The sequence below is a fragment of the Coloeus monedula genome (genome assembly GCF_965178545.1).
Source record: "Coloeus monedula genome assembly, chromosome: 4".
NCBI classification, from domain to species: Eukaryota; Metazoa; Chordata; class Aves; order Passeriformes; family Corvidae; genus Coloeus; species Coloeus monedula.
In genome coordinates this window covers 9,325,028-9,342,966 of record NC_138784.1, presented here as the reverse complement: position 1 = coordinate 9,342,966, position 17,939 = coordinate 9,325,028, and the positions used below count along the sequence as shown (strand labels likewise).

General features: G+C 39.5%; 1 protein-coding gene across 2 annotated transcripts in view; it reads right to left on the bottom strand.

Moving 5' to 3' along the window:
• ATXN10 (ataxin 10) overlaps positions 1-17,939 on the bottom strand; it is a 97,427-nt gene that overhangs the window by 20,000 nt on the left and 59,488 nt on the right. The window contains exon 10 of one of the 2 annotated variants that reach the window (XR_014226331.1): positions 11,744-11,792. The exons of the other annotated variant lie outside the window; for it this stretch is intronic. The gene's annotated coding sequence lies outside the window, so the exon portion shown is untranslated. The remainder of the gene's footprint in view (positions 1-11,743; positions 11,793-17,939) is intronic. 2 annotated transcript variants of the gene reach the window in all.

Genomic DNA, 17,939 nt, shown 5'->3' with positions numbered 1-17,939 from the left:
ATTACTGACAACATAGTTGGCCAAAACCAGGGAACTGCACCGGACTGTAACAAAGCCACAAGGTTATTTCATTATCAAGAACAGTGCTGTTCAGAATAATACTGTATTCTGAACTACACTGGAACAGAAAATGAAGCTGCCCGGTTACTTAAGACAATTTTAGAATGTAACAGTCCAGCTCTGTGCTAATGATCTCCAGTGCTTCAGTCATATCAGTAATGAGTATCTTGCCCTAATGTTATGATGTCAGTTTCTGAAATAGCTTTCTAAAAAAGCAGAAACATAGAATACCCAGCATTCCAAGGCAGGTATCCATCCCTGCCAGTTAAAAAGCTTACTTTCACAACACAGCTTTATATTGCTGTCCTATTTGTTTACTGCACTTGCTTTTGAAACATAATGAAGATGTGAATCATGCCAGTGAGAGAAATTTAAATGTATTACACTGAAGAGAAAATACCTTTCCCAGTGACAGTGACTGCTAGTATTTTCTCTTTCTCTGTACCTGAAATTTAAAAATCTATCTTAATTATTTAAATCAGGCTCTAAAAAGAAGCTCATGTGCTTCTTTTGGTGCTATACAAATATAAAACAAAGTTTATGGGAAGAACTAGCCCAGACTGTATATGCCTAGTGCTTCCATGGCCAAGTCTTTAATTCAGATGATTTGGGACATGTCAGCCCTGAGGAAAAAGCTGTATTTTTTCTCTTCATAACCAATGAAAAAATATGAACAGAAGTTGACATCTTTCTGTTATCTTACAGAAATCACATTTATTGACCAGGATATAAACAAGGTCAGTAGCATAGTGAAGGATACGTGCCTGAACAGAACTGCTCCCGACAATCTCCCAGTACTTTCTTATGAAGTACACAGAAGTAATTACCATTAACATAATCACTCACAGCAGAGCCCAGGAAAAGTATAAATTAATTGAGACTACTTATTGAATCTTTCCTTCTAGCAGCAATGGAGCCAAGCTCAGGGGTAAGAAAGCAAATTCTCTGAGCATGACAGTGCTTGTTGTTGAATCTGCTTGCATCTAGAAAAATGCAACTACAATCTCCAGGTCCAGCAACCGTACAGACAAAAATAGAAAAAATAAAAAATACTCCAGGAAAAATAATCTCTTCAAAGAATCATAAACATTTTGGGCATTAGAAACATCATCTAATCAAGTAAGAGTACCATTATGCAGAAAAGAACATTCATACCTTTAGATAACAACAAGTGAACATAAACTACTCTTCCACCAGAATGTGACCAATTTTCAGCCTTCAATCAATGCAAAATGAGAAAGGTGTTTGTTTCTGTCACAGAAAAACTTGTATTTCTTAGATGTTGTGTTTGGCCAAACTACAGGTGAGCAAAAAGAATATTTTCTCTCAAGCAGAAGTGGACTAGTAACAGTACGAGTAATCCATGCTGACACTTACTCTTCTTTTTACATGTTATTGAGAAGCACACTGAAAAACAGAAAGACGAATTTCTAGGTTAAAAAGTGGTTGGGAGTGGGAAACATATTCTAGAAATGAGTCAAAAAACAGGAACAAGCAGGAACCACTTATAGGGAAAACCTCTAGAGACAACATTCATTACAGATCACCAGTTTCCTACCAGACAAAAAGTCTGTCTCCATTCATGTTTAGCTCCAGAGTATTAAATTTTAACTCCCCTTATGGAACTTAAAAGGTTTCTGGGAGCATCAAACTGGCAAACTTCACATTTTTATGAACTTGGCTCCTTCCCTTGACTCTTTGTAATGCTTCCAGTTCTGTCACACAGCTCTAAGCACCCAAACCCACTCAAATAGCAGTGCCTGGTGCCTAGGTAAGGATGTGCTGGTTGGCTGCCAAACACCAGCCCTGGTCTGCACCGCCATCAGGGCTTCAGCTGCCACTACCCAACTTCCCCTCTCTAGAGCACTTCTTTGGGTTTCTCATCCACCCTATCTGCTGATTCCCACATGGTTAAAAGTAGGAGCATAACAGTAAATGTGATTCCCCTATTTCTCTGACAAATTAGACTGGCTAATGGAATTAAAACCTGGAGGAGGTGAAGTCAGAGAGAAAAGGAAGATTAACACAGCTGAGCTGGCATCACCACAGGAAACCTAACGAATGTATTAAGGTAGCAGAACACACTTGTTGACTGTATTTTATGACTTCTCTTAGTGCCCTGGATTGCTGAAATGACTAAATTGCAACATTCTTCTCAAGTGCTGAATCATCAAGATATTAACATCCATCTCACATGCATCAACAGCATCCTAAGACACATCTGTGGGACTGAAGCCAATAGATCCAGGGAAGCAATTCCACTCCCTGACACTCGTGAGACAGCCTACTTGAGAGGCTGAAGCTATGCCTTGCAGAGAGGCTGAGGGAACTGGGGGTTTGAGCCTGGAGAGGAGGAGGCTTCAGGAGAACCTGCTGGCAGCCTTCCCTTACCCCTATAAACCTGTCTGCAAGACAGAGCTGCTCTCCTGACTCAGGTTCAAAACAGTTTAAATAGAGAAAATATGGACATAAAAGTGCAACTGAGAAGGTTCTGGCTGGATACAAGGAAAAATTTTTTTCTATGAGGATATGGAGCAGCCACTGTGGACTCTCCATCTTGGAGGACTTCAAGACTTGTCTAGAAAATCCCTGAGTAACCTACTTTGAATTCAACTTTAAGCAGGAGATCCCTTTCTGAATGGCTGTGTGAGTGTAAGACATTTTCATCTCACTCCAGCAAAACCATGGAAAGAAGCACAAGTCAATTATTTTCCTCACATTTAGTTGAAGATCAGATTCCTTCTACTCTAATATGACCTTTTCTTGGTTATAAAGTTGGAAATAGTTGACAGAAATTTACCTATGTAAAATTCAGAAGCAGTTCTAGAAAAAACATGATACTTAACCATTAGTGGAATAATCCTGCATATTCACTGACTTCACATGACAGAGAAATCTTAAAATAATTTGCATTTTGGATGCAAGACCATTCATATGAATTTATTCTTATAAACTCATATAACTTTGAATAAATGCCTTAGAGCAAATAAAAAGGATTCCCCAACTGTACAAATGGAAACAACTTCATGTTTTCTAGAGTAGAAAGTAAGAATTTTGTACAATTCAATATACTAAAGAAATATCTGAACTGGCTGTGAACAAAATAAAAAAGGAATACAAGTAAGACCTAAACCCCACAACTGATGAAAATTTCAAAAAAGAGCATAAGCAACATGGTTAAGCTACAGCAGAAGCTTGTTGGTGAACACAGCAACGTTTCATTAGGAAAACAGTACATTCTATTATCCACATCTAGGAGGACAAGAAGGAGTGAGCCTAAAACACAGATCATTCACATTACACACCCATGAAATATTTTTAATAGTAATAGTTAATGAAGCACTGCAATACACTGACACACAAGCTTCAGACTCCTGGAGCAGACTCCAGTATTGCAAGTCTCTGCAAATGACCTAAACAACTTTAGCCATGAACACCCTACCCAGTCCTGTTCTGGACAGGTGAATGGTTCCAACCATCTCAATCCCTTCTAAGTCTGCATGACTTCCTTTGATAGAAAATCACACTAGAATACTAAATTATGCCAAAGAAAATGAATCCAACAATACATACATTGGGGATTTGTTGCCAGTCTTTGGTCACCATCAAAGATATTTTTAAGCTTTAGTCCTTCTGAATGTACCACATGAGGACTACATAATGACTGAGAAATGACTACATAATGTAGTGAGAAATATGTCCTTCAGACCCTGATACCAACCAGGCTGACTAACAGAGTCAATTTTCCTCCAAGACGTCTTCAACAAGTAGCTTATTAGTGATTAGGCATCTGGGCAGAATCCAGCATACAATGTGGGCAACAGAAGAGCTTAAAAAGAGTAGGAACATAGCAAATGTTAGGTTCCCAAACAGGCTCCTCTGCACCAACGATGATACTGAAAAATGTTACTTAATTTTTTTTCATTTCTGGTTTTGGGCTTTTCCATTTGTTTTTCCAAGCAGCAGAAGTGACAGGAGGTGAACAGGAGATTCTACTTCAAAAGACAAAAGAATACTTTAGGCTTTCAGTGCTACTGGATTCCAAGGCCTACTGCAGACTACAGGCACTTTGGCTTAGCATACAGGCAGCTGTGGCTTGTGGCCATCAAGTCTACTACAGGAGTTCACCACATTCTGCAGATCTACTGAAATACTTGTGGACAGAGGCTCCCTTCTCCAGGACATCACAGCAGCCTTCCTTAGCTGGTCTGAGAGCCCCGAGCACCAGCCTGAATGACTTGCTTATGTCCACTTCAACCAAGGCAATGTCCCCAGAACACTCTTCCACCTCTACACCACCTTACTAAGTAAGCATGTATTTAACATTTCAATGTCTGAAATTCATAAATCTTGGCAACAAAACCTGTTGCTCCTGCTATGTTAATTTCAAAGATATTCTCCCTCTTTCAGCATTATTTCCCAGCGAGACATGAGGTTTATTTCAATTCTCCCAAAAGCGGAGATCTTTTCCTCTTTCTTGGAGGTTAAAAAGATTATAATAAAAAAAAATCTTAGAATCTAAATCTGAGGTAACTTTGTGATGTCCTAAACCTCTCCTCAAAGAACTAGTTTAGAAAATGAGGGTTTTGGCCTTATGGAAGAGGAAGGGAAGATGAAGGTACCAAACACACCACCAGGCCTGAGCCAAAATAAGCAGATGCAGAGTGTCCAGCTATGAGGAGAGGGTAACAAGCTAACTCAGCTGCTGAATCTTTTTTTCAACTAGTCTTTCCAAGAGCAAAACACAGGAGTTTCTATCCACTGAGATAATAACACAAACGTTTGATAATTCAGAACAGGTTCCCACAAGAACACCAACTGGAACATTTGCTTTTTAAACAATGCAACTTTCCTCATTCTCTTACATAGAGTTCCTGGACCACAAATCACAACAAACAGATGCTGCCATGAGAAGCAGACTGTTTGCTCTGGTTAGGTTTAGGTCTGTGACTTGACATGGATAAAGTGAGGTCCAACACAAGACTCATTTTGCTTGAAACACGCAATACTTGCTAGTATAGCCTTTGCCTATCCTGGCAGCAGCAGTAAGAGAGAACAGTGGTGCTAAACATCATCCAGTATTCAACACTGCCCTTCAAATCAGTTGAATTTGTACAAATTTGCATCAACACCACAGTATACATTTATGTACTTCTAGTCACACACTCCTATTCTCAGTCCATGAAACCCAGTAATCAGATGATCCTAGTTTGCTGATTTCCAATCACTGCTATAAAAGAGGTTCTCTTAATTGTCTTCTTTCATCAGAACAAAAGGAAACTTATAGGAAATTAAGTGTAAGAATGTGTGACTAGAGACAACTCGTACAAGTTGTCAACAAGATGGTCAAAACTTCAAAATTTTATTTAGTTCTAAAGCAAAGTGAAAACTGAAGACTTCACACTTTGAAGTTCTGAAAAAATACAGGGATAGAGGTTGAACAAGCTACATGATTCCTTTCAGCCTTTTTGATCACCATTGTAATAGGAAGTTTCAAGTCATTCTGGCAAGCTGCCACTGTTTTGGTGGCTACAGTATGTTTTGTCTTCCATGTCAAGCTTTAGACAGCATTTTATGAATATCTCAATTAAAATGAGGGATGTTGCTTTGTGGGTTGTGTGTACTGACTTGTTATTTTTGGGGAGTATTTTTGTTGGGTTTTTGTTTGTTTGAGGTTTTGTTCTCTCCAGTCTCACATTTTATATTACATCAGAATAACTTTTCTTCTGGAACAGAATTCCAGGCCATCCATAAAATATCCTGATTTTGAAAATCATTGAAATTGACAGAAAAATAGATTACCACTGAACGCTCCTCATTGAAGATTTCCTCATTGGTGTTCTACACTAGTGATGACACTCTTCCAGACAAAAATGGGCACCACAGCCTTGTGACTCTGTTACTTTGCTCTACTACTCACGGCAGCCTTGGTACTTACTTAATTTCTCCCCAACAGCTGGCACACCTGCCTTGCTGCTTGTTTCCTTCTCTCAACATTTCAGCTGCTCCCTGACACACAGTCCAGCTGAAATCCTTGAAAACTGCTGGCTGCTTTCAACTTAAGAAGTAAGTGGGAATGGGAAAGGAGGAAAAACAATCCAAAATCAAAACCTGTTTTGATGAATGCAACACCCTCACAGAGACCACATATGTCATTGCTCTCACACATCACAACTATATTCTGAAATTGCTTCCATTCCCAACATTCAGAATTACAACTCTTACTTGGAAATTTCTGAATTCAGCAAGCAAAAATAAATGCCAATCGGATGTTCCATGCTCTAATGATGACTTTTGCTGTGTCCAGCATTACTTTACATTCTCAGTTCATTTCACTTTGAAAAAAGGATTTTTTAAAAAATTTAAAAATAAATGTCAGACATGTAATTCCATCTGCAGCAAATGCTCAAATGATGAAAATAATGTGTGTGAAAAATGTAGGATGATTTAAAAACACTCAGTGATTGAAGCCAGTGATTTCTATGTTTCATGGTTAAATTTGCAGCTAAATTCAGCACACTGAATCACAGCACCGAGTGTGTGAGTGCACTGAGCTTCCAAGATTTTACTGACAGGTCAAAGAAGAAACCATTAATTTTCTAGTACATGTGTTAAGGATGTGTACTCTGTTACATATTAAGTACAAAACTATCCTTGATGATAATTAAATTTTTCACGAGGCTAAAGCATAGTAAAACAAAGTGTTTCTGGAAAGGACTGTAAAATGCCTTTCTAGAACTCTACAGAAATAGTAAATGGGAGACTGCAGGACCCAGCTGGCTACTACAGCGAGCAGACAGTTTAATGGTGTTTGCTGCTTGTGTTTTAAATCAGACCAGTCAAGGAAGCCCTCAGAAGCCTGAGCCAGCCATAGAACCCCATTGCTGAATACTGCAGTAAATAATATGTCACACTGAGCAACGGCAACCTCACGCTCTATTTTATATGAAATGTGATGTTTTCCAAGAAACAGGTAAATAATGGAAGTATGGTCCTTTGGAAAGGAAAAAAAAACCCAACAAAAAACTTATGCCCCCAAATCTCACAATTTCAATAATTGTTTTCTTTCAGGACGAAAAGATGTTGTCTCACTTTACTGGAGACACTACTGGGGATGGTTTCAAAGGAGGCCAATGCAAGTGCAAATCGATTCTCGAGCTGGAAGAAGCTTTACATGTACACTATTCTGCTGAGACCAATTCATGTCTTTTTCCCAGTATTTTATGATACCTTCAAGTCACAAAGTATTCTTCATCCAAAACAGAACTGATGGCATGGCCTCTCAAATACAAAAGCAAAGCAACTACACTTTCTTTCATTTTTCAAAAGTAACTCATTGGCTATCTTTTTTATATTATAAACCCATACAAAACATCAATCCTGGTGTAAATACTTCCTGTAAAGCCCTTTCACTTCTTCCTCCACATCACTGTATAAGCAAATTAAATACAATTTTTATTTGTTCAATGCATTAATAAATCCCAACAGCTTCACTGGGACACTTAGGAATGGTAAGAGAAGGTTGAAGTATTCAGCTTAACTCCCTAATGAGGAACAGGTCCTCTTTTAAATATGATTCAACAGCAAGCTCCTTTCATTCCTCCCTCCCAAGCTCTGCACACTCAGCTACCAGTTCCTGCCCATATTTCCTGAAGAGTGACTCCAACCTACCACGTTAACTTCAGAGGCAGCAATAACAGACCTACTGAGGGTGCTGGGATTTCTTACACTTCCTTTTGGTATTGTGCTTTTGTGGAAAGCATCTACTGCAAAGTAAAACAAATTGTAAACACTGTCAAAAATAAGAAATTACTGTGAATTAAGTGACTATAAAATGAACAGAGTAAATTTTTGGTTCAGTTTTGCGTTGTTTACAAGTCAGATCCAGAAGCTGAACTTGATGATCCTTGTGGCTCCCTTCTAACTCAGTATTCTTCTACAATTCAGATGGAATTATTTCTGCATAATTGAAATAATGTCACAAACTATTTCAGCAACAATTTTACTGTGACAACAGTTACACATTTTATGAATAAAATGCCCTCATGATTAAGAACTTTGACTGACAAAGATACACTCTTGAAATCAGAGTATCCCAGACAGACTAAATTATTTCTCATATGCTGAAAGCAAACAAAGAAAACAGAAGACTTTCAGTGATGTATTTAAAAGTCTGGTAGTATTAAACAAGGGAAGCTGTGGCATGAGAGAAATACTTTTCAATAGAAAAAGTGTTTTAAATACACTGAGAATCCTTATTCAAGTTAAAATTCATTAATATGATGAATCTGTTCTCACTTGATGGCGGCCTGGGAAAAAATGGTGACTATTTCCACAAGTGATTTTCCACATTTGATTTCTTTAAAATTTTTACTTGATTTCTCATCAGCTGTGTGTTCTATAAACTCTTTCTTTAATGAGAAGTAGAGATACACTAACAAAGGTGCTCTGGATTGTCAGCCTGTTACGGAGTGGCTAGCAGCACTGTATGCAAATATAAAACCTGAAAAATATCACTGTATATGGGTATTACAAAGAAGTTTTCTCTGTTTTTTAAAGAGAAAAATATTAACCTAAGGTTTGTAAACTGGTAAGCTGAATTCAAGTGTTACTCTTTAACAAGGCCAGGTTGGACAGCGCTTGGAGAAACCTGGTCTAGTGGAAGGTGTCCCTGCCCATGACAGAGGGGATGAGAGAAGCTTTAAGGTCCCTTCCAACCCAAACCATTTTGGGATTCTATGACTCTGATCAGCTTAACTAAAGAAGTGGGGGAAATCCCTGTACACACATATTATTCAAACATTTCATGTTTCTCACACTGCAGAGCAGAAAGGGGTTTACTTTGGTTTGGGGTCTTTTTCACACCTTTTATACATTCAGGATTAATTCCTCAATGATTCCAGGATTTTTGTCAGTAACAGCGTTTCATTTTTAACTGCAAAAGAAATCTGAATGATGATCTTTTTATGATGGCTCATCATTTTTGATATTTGCAACCCCTTTTGCTGATGTAACTGCAGTTAAAAGTAACTGATAGAGAGTTTTCCCACTGACAATTTTTATGAAGTGTGATTCTGGCAGCATAAAGTTTTCCTAACTTTTCCATTATAGTTTTGTAAAGTCCCAAGCTGCCAAACCACAAAAGAATTCAGAAAACAAATGATACTCTAGATTACAGTGGTGTAACAGTTTAGTATTTGCCCCCTTCCAGCAGTTATATACAACCATAGCAATATATAAGAGCAGAATAAATCCTTGTACCTTACACTGCACCCCCATGACCACTGAAGACATCAGTTATCAAATGACATGGTCCACTTGCATCATAACCCGGCTCAAATCCACAGAATCACTAACGTTGAAAAAGACCTCCAAGATCACCAAGTCCAATCTGTGACTGATCTCCACTTTGTCACCCAGACCAGAGCACTGCCATGTCACTGAACACCTCCAGCGGTGATGACTCCACCATCTCCCTGGGCAGCCCCTTCCAATGCCTGCCCAGCCTTTCCATGAAGAAATTACTCCCGATGTCCGACCTGAACCTCCCCTTGAGGCCATTTCCTCTCATCCTGTCCCTTGTTCCCTGGGAGCAGAGCCCAACCCCTACCTGGCTGCACCCTCCTGTTGTGCAGAGCCAGAAGGTCCCCCCGAGCCTCCTTTTCTCCAGGCTGAGCCCCCCCCATATCCCTCAGCTACTCCTCATAGGACTTACAGAATGTCCAACTGCATTCTAAAACACCACTGCTGATTCGAAATGCCTGGCACCCCAGACAAGCAGATAAATGCAGTACTTAACAAACCTCTTGTGTGGGTTGGGAGCTGTTTGTATTTCAAAAACTATTTTCAAGGAAAACAAACTACTGAAAATGTTAGGAACCAGAGAATGTTATGATGTTAATACAGTAGCAGGGCACATTGCAGCTTCAAAACCATGTGTGGTGATCCAAGAGGTGAGCAAATGAACTAGCAGTGAGCTGCCAAAGGTTTACCCACATAGAACGTTTTGAGGTGCAGGCCTCTGTGGCCCAAGCCAACGGGACCCAAGGTCTAATCCCTCTCAGTGTGATCAAAATAAATACAAGAACCATTACAGAAGATGTAGAACGTAGGGTGGAAGGAAGGACAAGATTAATCAATCTCATCTGAAGTGAACAATACACTAGTGAATTCTGAAGGCTGCAATAAACTTGGGTTGATACAGCTCATTTCAGCAGAGGCTGAGGGCATGAGCAGACACAGAGCTGGGATGCTGGGATTTGGCACGGCCTTGTGGGCGCTGCTCCTTGCTGCATTTTTGAGATGGTCCCTGGGGCTGCTGGCTCCTGACAACCTCCACTCCTCTGGGCAACATTCAGGGACTGCTGAGTACACAGTGCAGGCCATAGACTCTTCCCAAGGAAAGGTAAGGCAGTTCTGTGATTTGACTTTGGTGGGGGAAGATTAGGGAAGGAAGAGAAGGAGAATGATGGGATGTGTATGTGAGCCATGCCAAACTCTGCAATTTGCCCTCAAGGCTAGAAATGGTCCCTCACACATTTGCTTGCTGTACCCACCAGGGACTGGCCCAGCCCTTATGTGACATTGACAGTGTTTCTTTGCTGACAGTCCAGACTTGCAGAAAGTTGAGCAATTATTCTCTGCATTTACCTGAAATTCTAAGAATACCCATTTCCTTTTAATGATTCACCAAGTCTAACCTTTGCACAGGATCAGATTCTCTTATTAAGATGAATTTAGTCACCTTGTTGAGATTAAGATCAGATTTACATTTAGAAAACAAGACTCCTGATGTTGTGATTTATATGCCTATAAAAGCCATATATATGGTACGCATGATATACAATAACTCAGGAATGCATACTCTAGCACTAAATTTCATGCTGAAAGCTTGCTAATGCCTCAGGCTACTGAGCGAGATGATACATGAGCTGTACACAAGGAGATTGCATAGTAGTTTCTTAATTTACCTCTAAATTACAACTACCAGAGGATTTTCTGAGTATTTGTGTGTCTAAATGTCTTGTAGTCTGGTAAAAACCACTGCAGGTACTATGAAAGTAAGATTCCCAATTTCTAGCTCAACTCTTATACCCATGACAAACAAAATTCTAAGTTTTTAAATTTGCAAAGGTGTTCAAATTGTTTAAAAACTCCATAATAAATGTATCCTTTCATAGGGTTAATTTACATGAAAATATTATTGTGCAAAACAAGGCATTTGTATATATATACTCAAGCACTAAGCCAACTGTTTATACAATTTTGAATGTTCTGTTTTGCTTTATTTATATTATTATTTCTTTTCTTGCAACAGATCATTAATTTGATTACAGCCTATAAAGTCAAGAGTGCAGGTTCTAACTGAAAAATAGAAAGAGTTCTTGTTTCAAGACCGTTTCATTACTCTACACTAAGTATATATATACAGCATGTTATTAAAAATTATTTAAAGGAAACCTACCCAAGCACAGCCAACTCTTCCTAGCAAGTCCATTAACAAGAAACAAAATTTGATATGAACAGAGCTGGAGGGTAATTTCCATAGATGAAATTTGTACCATAATTAATGCAACCATAAAAATTAGAAACATTTAAGAAAAATTTTGAATTCTGTAAGTCACTATTTTTTACTATTTTTTAAAAAGAAAACTTCTATAGGAGTTTAATAATAAACACTTACATTTGAAGTTGATTTTCAAAGGAGCAGGTCAACACTTTTATAGAAATGCCTGCAGGAACAGGATGACAGTAATGGTGGGTCAGAAAGTGAGAGGAGAAAAAGCCTTGAATCAGAACCTCAATCAGCTGCCACCAGGTTGATCTACTGTAGGGGAACTACAAGCATTTTTTTTCCTCACCAGCTACAAATTCTAAAAGCACTTTAAAAAAGTGCATTGGATGGTGAGGTGCTCATGAATATGTACAATTCAAGAGCTGGAACTAAGAGGTGACAGTCCCAACCACCAAATACTCCATTTGGAGTGTAGGCTCCAGAGGAACTGGCAGTCGTAAGTGTCCTCTCAAATTGCCTCTGTTTCTTATGCCTGGAGCTGTGGGGAACAGGCAGAGCAGAGACAACTGAACAGACCTGGCTGGAAAATACTGAGAGAGTGACATTCAAGTAGCAGGGAACAAAACTTAGATGCAAATTAAAGGGAACTTACCAATTTATTACTAATTACACTGAATTGTTTGCATTTTTGTTTGCAGGCAAAACACTGCTTTATTATTTTTTTATTAATTTTAGCTACAATACTGAAAAATTGCCTGAAATAAAGGCCTTCAATATTTCTAAATAAAGCCCTTCAATATTTCCAAAGCCAAATGCACAATCACACATTTGCTGGACTCAAGGACGAAGAGATTTTTAGGGAAGTTGGAAACTCTCCTATGAGAAATTTCAAGCCCTGAATAGCTCCATGAGTAGCACCCCTCATTTTCTAAAAAGACAGGAAAAAATTGATTTGAAGGTAAATGTTATCATTTCCCCTTATTAAAATTCAGCATTTGTTGCCAGCTTCAATATGAATTCTCTGAGCTCCGTAATTGTGCTTTAGAACAGTAATTGCTAGACCAAAACCTAAATCCTTCTTATTTTGTCGTAGGTAAGATTAATGTCAAACCAAAGCTGACTGTAATGCTAAAACATGCAGAAAAACAGAGAGAAGAAACACTTAAATTCAATACTTACTCTCATTTATGAAGAACACAAAAAATTTTATCTTTACAAAATGAAGCTAATCCTCATCACTGAATCATGGAATGGTTTGGGTTGGAAGGGACTTGAACGCTCATCTCATGCCACTCCCTGCCATGAACGTTGCTCCAAGTCCTGTCCAACCTGGCCAGTTTCAATATTTCACTTCAAATATCAGTCAGATTGTAATAATGTAAAAATATTAAAGCAACCTGAAATATTGCACATATAACCTCAAAAATTACTTGACTGAAATGAAGCACACTGGCTATTTTTACTTTAGAGGCAGTAAACAATATAAATTTTTTGTTATACTTAAAAGCAACAAAATTATATTTTTTAAGTTAGACAAGCAGAATGCATAATGAAACTGAAACCAGAATACTGCACCAGCCTTGGTTATACCCATTCATACTGCACACAGATCGCCTGGGCTGCAGGTGCTGTTCCACAGGAAACCGTCATCAGGGGATTGTCATTCCCAGGGTTTGTATTGTTACCTAAATCACATCCTGGGGTACACACACCATTTGAGACTTGTACATTCTTTTACTTGTACTCTTCAAAGTACTGCTGGCTTGAAAAGGAAGAGTTTTCAACCTCTAAATTCATACAATGTATGTTCATACAATTTTGTCCTATTTTCGAGTATCAGTGTTTTTTCCTTTCCTCCTGTTCACATCAGTAAGACTGTGCCAGAACTCATTTTTAAACAAAGCTCATTAAGAGATGCCAAAAGACATCATCTAGCCAGTAGTGAAAAAATGACCCAACAAGGTACATAGAAAATATTTATGGGGGTTTTTTTTTAATCCAGTAGTGCAACTTTTCTCCCAGGAATGGAACAAGAGTTATGATTCTTAATCAAAATAGTAATTAGGCTCATATTTGAGAATCTCTTTCACAGTATATTTGCGTAATACAATTTGAACACTGCTTCTGGGAAGATCATAAATCAAAGATGTATAATACAATTAGTTCTCAATTTTATCCAGAGAAACCCTCCTGGAGGGTACATTGAGGCACCTGATAAGTTCGTGTGTGTCTATGCACTTATATATGTATGTATGTACATTGAATCACAGATTGGTATGGTGTGGAAGGGACCTTTAAAGATCATCTTGTCCACACCCCCTGACACCTTCCACTACACCAGGTTGCTCCAAGCCCCATCCAACCTTGCCTTGGACACTTCCAGGGAAGGGGCAGCCACAGCTTCTCTGGGCAGCCTGTGCCGGGGTCTCACCACCCTCACAGTGAAAAGCTTCTTCCCAATATCCCATCTAATCCTGCCCTCTGTCAGTGTGAAGCCATTCCCCCTTGTCCTGTCACTCCAGGCCCTGGTAAATAGTCTCCCTCCATTCTTCTTGTCAGCTCCCTTCAGGTACTGGAAGGCCATGCTATAGCTGGGGGTCTCACCAGAGCAGAGTAGAGGGGAAGAACAAACTCTTTTAACCTGCTGGCTACACTTCTCTTTCAAGTATATATTATATATTTGTATTCATGTATATATTTTTATATTACATATCTACACAGATGCACGTATCTACACATATAAATTATACACACATGCCTATGTATACATATATATGAAATCATACAGCAAGTAGATCCCAAAATATCTAACTTCTATTAATTATCAATTTACCTATTCTTCAGTTACGGGAAATACTCCATTTCATAAATGAGAACAGTAAGACAAGAACACAATTTTGACAGAAAAGCAAGTGCAAATAAAATCAGACAGAGCTTTCTTCTGTCCCTCCTCAGATCACTATTTTCCTCCTCAGAGGACATTTGTGATAACCAACCAGAATGACTCCGCATTAATTATTATATTGAAATTTAATCCTGCTTTACCTTGTGAAGAATGACTTTGGTCAAAACCATTCCTTATCAATATATCACAACTGCCAAGAGTTCTACACCCATTTGGAACTAGCACACTGTAGTGGGTTGACCTTGGCTCAGTGTCAGGTGCCCACTAAGTCACTCTATCAGTGTCACTTTCCCAATGGGACAAGGGAGAGAATAAGATGGAGAACAACCAGCAGGGTGAGATAAGGCAGTGTTATTACAGTGAAAGAAAGAAAGAAGCACAATTCTGTGCACACATAAGCTAAAGAAAAAAAAAAGTCAGTCTCTACTTCCCATTAGCAGCGATGTCTGGACACTTCCCAGCAAGCAAACGCTGAGGAATCATGAATGCCCCCCCCCCCCCCCCCCCCTCCTCTCTCCCTTAGCTTTATATATCTGAGCTGAATTCATATGGTATTGGATATCCCTTTGGCTAATTTGGGTCAGCTGGCCTGGTTGTGTCCCCTCCCAGGATCTTGCCCACTCCCATCCCTTTGATGGGGGAAGGAGTGTCAGAGGGACAGCGCTGCTCTGCAGTAGCCAAAACACTGCTCTGTTATCAACACCCATCCAGCTACTAATGCAAAGCACAGCACTGTGAGGGCTGTGAAATTTTCCTCAGTCAGACCCAATACACACACAGACATTTGTTTTCACTCGATCCTCAATCAGTAATGACAAAGGGCATTTTGGAATTCCAGACTGTGAGGATGTATCTGAACATTTAGGGAATCAGTCTTGTAGACAGGGATTGTTTGGGCATACAATGTATTATCACTTTCTTTTTCCAAGCGAAGTCCATGGGAGCCTCTATCAGTCCTGAAAGGTGGATAAACACGTGCCAAACCGTTGTCTGCTCCCTTAGTCTCCCTCAGGCTAAGCCTGTGGGAACCTGAATATACAGTGGTTATCACTAAGTGTGTCCCCTTGCCCCACTGAGTGACACCCTTATGAGCAAGAAGGAAAATCACACTGGTGGCACAGGTTTCTCTTTCCTTAGAGAAGAGTTTAGTGTCAGCATATGTGATGGAAGCAATCAGTCTTGTGGTGTTATCCACTGGAAATGCTTCAGGGCAAGATGGAAGGAATCTTGCTAGCAGGCTTTAATTAACTAAATCTTAATACATACAATCAAGCCATCATCTTGGCTTTTGCTGATCTAGCTCATTCTGCATTTCACAAACAGCAGAGGATTAATTCTGTATCTTCTTGGTGCTCTGATTTTCAGCATAGAGATGACTTGACATACTTCGATCTTGCTCCCACTGCTACAATATCAAAATATAGGCCATACTCCATTCAAGGAACTAAAACATTGTTTTTCCAATGTCTTTATGAGATCTTTGGTCAATGTCCCTTTGAAATCCTTCCAGCGAACCACTTCTGCCATAACAATCTGAACAAGTCTGACTGACTGCAATTATGAGGCAAACTTGGAGACTCACAGCTTTAAACATTTAAATGCTCATGAATGAGGCACTTCTTTGTCACTTCTTGATGGAAATACTGAGCTTTTTTGGTTAAAGAATAGAAAGTTTTCAAAGAGCACAGTTAATGTGAGTTAGCACACTAAAGATATCAATAGACTGTAAAAGGAATATTAAGTCTGTCTCTCTCACAACACAGGCAGAAGATCTTGAATATTTATGAAGTCCTTAAACAATGCAAGAACTGAAGATATTTTTCTAAAATCTCCTTAAAGACTACAAGTTCTTCTCTTGTCATCTGTTCTACCACTGCTTACATAAAAAGCTAAGTAGGTTTCTTCCAATCACTGGCTGAGGATAGCAGGCAGATTAAATAAGTTTATAAAAGCATGCAAAAGTGATCACCACTTATTTTTATATTATTGCAATCCTCTTATAACATCGGGGCTCTTTGCAGAGCCCACATTTCAAGCAGAAAAGATAACTGAATGGAGTTCTGCAAATAAGAGCTGAATGGGCAGGTGCAACCTCATCCCCTGCCTCTTTAAAAATGAGACCAGTCCTTTGGTTCCTTTGGGCACAGGCATGACCAAGCTTGGCTCAAGCATTGCCATGCTGAAGAGCAAGAAGCAGAATCCTGCCGGGCTACAATTTAGAACAAACAGCATCACCCAACGGCAGAAATTCAAATCTGCAGATGACTGTCACTATACTTTCTGGCTCCTCACAAAGACATGAAAGAAAACAGGAGAAATGGAAAAAAAATCCTAATAAAATCAAATGCTTGGTCTTTCTCCAAAGACTAGGTGCTCTGATATGGCCTCACCTCCTTCAACAGGAGTTTTAGAAAACAATTAATGGCTGGAGCTGTGTCAGAGGAGGTTTAGGTTGGATATTAGTAAAATATTTTTCCCCCAGAGGGTGGTGGGGCACTGAACAGGCTCCCCAGGGCAGCATTCACAGCCCCAAGGCTGCCAGAGCTCCAGGAGTTTTTGGACAACGCTCTCAGGCACAGGGTGGGGTTGCTGGGGTGTCTGCGCAGGGCCAGGAGTTGGTCTGGATGATACTTGTGGGTCCCTTCTACCTCAGGAGATTCTATTCTATGATTCTAATTTTCAGGGGTGGTAAGAGAATTCAGACTGGTTCAGGGGCACACAGGCAGAGAGAACTGAAGGTTGACAGCTGGTTTTTGATAAGGCAAAGCTGGGCTGAAGCCTGCACAACATCACACCTCTACTGAACCTGATAATGGCTGTCATAGGGGAGGGAGTCAATAACTGAACCCCACTGTGGTGAAACTGAAACTGGTAGCATATTGTGAGGTTCTGTCTCGCTCAGTGCTTCTCTGATTTTGGTGGGAAAGTTAGTATCAGGATTCAGTGGCATGTGCTCAGCATCCAGCTTGCTGATCACTGGGAAGGGCTCTTCCACCACCCCCTTGCACAAGCCTTCACTCAAAGTCTCCTTGGTGTCCTCCTCGACCTGAATGCAGCACAGTGTGCCACTAAAACCAAGTTACTGCAGTAAATTCACCGCAAAATGTAGTCTTTCACACGTCCTGCTTCATTATTTCCTCCATGAAACTATTTTATTCCAAACTGTGAACTGAGCAACATTAGAAGCAGTGATGGCCAAATCTCAACACTTCAAAGAAAATCATCTTTTTTTTTGTTTGTTTCTGCTGGTTCCTATAAACTCCAGGATTGTCATAAAAATACAAGCTGAGAAACTTTAGTATCTCACAGTAACCAAAACTGAGTCACTTCTCAGGAAACAGAAGAAACGATGAATGATTCCTGTGCCTCTCAAGATAATTAACAGCAAACACAACCTCTTTTAAGTGGAAGAGGAGAAAGTTGTAAATCAAAAGAGTTGCATTCAACACTCACAGCATT